General features: G+C 39.5%; 1 pseudogene; it reads right to left on the minus strand.

Annotated features, from left to right (window-relative positions):
• Positions 1-307: 307 nt before the first annotated feature.
• Positions 308-1657, minus strand: LOC128053539 (coiled-coil domain-containing protein 82-like; annotated as a pseudogene).
• Positions 1658-2625: the final 968 nt, after the last annotated feature.

Genomic DNA, 2625 nt, shown 5'->3' on the forward strand with positions numbered 1-2625 from the left:
AGGTATCATACCAAGCAAATTCTAGATTATGTTGAGTAGTGAAATCTTCTTTATAATTGTTATTATTTTGATAAATGGTGTCCAGACATAGTGCTCTCTCTCTCTTTTTTTTACAGTAGATAAAAGTTTTATTAGACTGCAGTGTTGTTTCATGGAAATTAAGATGAACATGTTTCACACAAGATATTTTGCCATGAAGCTATACATAAAACATATAAATAGGTCACATGATACAGAGAAACAAGACTTGTGATCTTCACATTTACAGGAATTTACAAAATCTTCTCTGAAGGAAATGTGTTAAAATTCAGTCAAACTTCTCATCTTAAAAGTAATCCGCAGAACTGAGATCTTCTTGAAGTTGATCATATTTCTGTTTATCGTGTGACATGAAATCATCTGTTTCCATGGTCCTGGTGTTATACGGCTTTCCTGATAAATGCACTGAGTATTTACAGTGGCAATGCAACCCACGAGCCTGGCAGGAACAGTTCTCAGGATTCTTCGGTTGGATACTTACACTAGAATAATTTTCTACTCGCTCCTTGTATTGCTCTTTCCAACGACTTCTAGAGACTAAATTCTCTAGACGAGGCTGAACAAAGCGGTTATCCAAATAATAAAGAGAAGTCAACATATCTTGTGCGTACGATTTCTGCCTGGTGCCATCATATAAAGTTCCCAGAAAAGACCCATCTAGAGCATTGATCAGAAGAGCCTTCACAACTCTTTCAAAGTGAGTATAGTGGTCACTAAAAGAATAAACAGAATTCTGTTTTATTGATTTCCGTTGTGATGTAGTCAATTGTTCTCCTCGTTGGCTTTTATTCTCTTCATCACCCTCCTCATCTTATACTACAAAGCCATCAATAATATAATGATCTCCATCTTCACCAAATTCATAATCATTGTCTTCTTCCTCTTCCTCCTCAACATCATTTTCATCACTGCTGGGGGAGGATTTCTTTTCAGAGTCCTCAAAATCTCTACTACTATTATGTCTCTGATGAGATCTCTGTTTTGAGAGCCCTTCCAGTTTCTGCAGCTGTTCTCGCTTCCTTGTGGCTGAAGTTTTTTCAGGAATGTTTTACTCCATCTCCACTGAGGAACATTCATCTTCGACCACTCTGCGTGAACGTTTAACCCCCTCTTTCCCAGCTAGGATATCACTGTCGTCACTCTCATCACTGTCACTCATCACAGAGGAGATCCTTTTTCTCTTCCCTCGCTTGATGTGTTCTTCTTCTAAATCCTCCTCTGTTATTTGTCCAGTGTGTTTGTTGAGATCACCCTCCTCTTGACCTGAACCCTTTTCATGATCTGCTAAGCCAATACTTCCATGTTTAGTTTTGTTCTTTTCTTCTTCATATGTTGAACTATTGTCAGTGTTAATGAGATGCTTACTACTGTTTCCTTCACCTTCAACATTAATTAATTTAAGCTCTCTTTCATTTTCTGGCTTCTTAATGTGATCAGACCCCTTGCTACTGTCAGGATCTTCGTCACTGTCAACACTTTCATTACTCTCGAGCTCGTCACCACTCTCACATAACTGCGCGACACTTCTTTTAGTCTGCCTCCATTCGACTCGAGATTTCTGTTCATGCCCTTGAGTTTTAGAATTTTTCCTTGTTTCATATCTTCTAACATGTACCATTTTCACTTAAGCTTCAAAGATCACACAGCTCGTTAGTGACAGAACAGGGATTAGAAACCAGGTCTTCTGATTCCCAGTCTAGCGTTACACAATGACTGCTTCCAAACCTCCCCAGCCTTGTCTTTTTTTTAATTCGAAGAATTTTTTTTCCTGCTAATTTACACTGGTGATCACTTATATGATTAGTGTTATTGGAAGAAGCAAATGTATGTTTTATATTACTGAAATAAAAATGTATAATCTTTGATAGCTTATATTTGAACTGCAAAAGCATGGATCATTTTATGGTTTTTCAGTGAATCATTCTTATAAAAGAAACTTGGAAGAACTGCTCTACTCACTTAAATCCACTATGGCAGCAATTTGTTTTGATTTCTTCATACCATTTACTTTCCATTAGCTGATTTTGTCTCATGGTAGGAGAGTCATTCTAAGGGGGAGAAAGGATGTGCACTCACATTCATGTGAACAGTCACTCACCTCTGACAACTGGATTGCTCAGGGCTGCTGGAGACAACACCGCAACTTTCCAAGTCGCTGCCCTTACTCAGTTGAGGTTTGCAGCCTGGAGCTTGCTTTCAGCACTGCCTCGAGGTCCTCTTGGGAATCTCTTGTGCTCTCCACGTGCTGGCTCATACCATCCTCCTCAGGTGTCCTCACCTCCTGTTTCCTGGTCCAGATGACAAACCTGCAATGCTTACCACCTCCCTGTACCACAGACTTTCAACATATTGAACAATAATATTGAACAGACATGAAATTGTCAATGTTTGACTGGTTTTGACTTGCAAAATCAGCAGTTGCCTCTGCTTCAAGCCACTGCATGCTTGGTTTTCATGTTTTCATCCTTCTACCGTTCCCTGACTTCTAGGAATAGTTGACCCTTCCTTGAAAGGTTCATTCGTCCATCTCAGGGACTCATAAACTATTTCGCTTCTGGGATCCACATCCACCTCCATCGGTTATCC

The sequence above is a fragment of the Budorcas taxicolor genome, chromosome 9, assembly GCF_023091745.1.
Source record: "Budorcas taxicolor isolate Tak-1 chromosome 9, Takin1.1, whole genome shotgun sequence".
Taxonomy (NCBI): Eukaryota; Metazoa; Chordata; class Mammalia; order Artiodactyla; family Bovidae; genus Budorcas; species Budorcas taxicolor.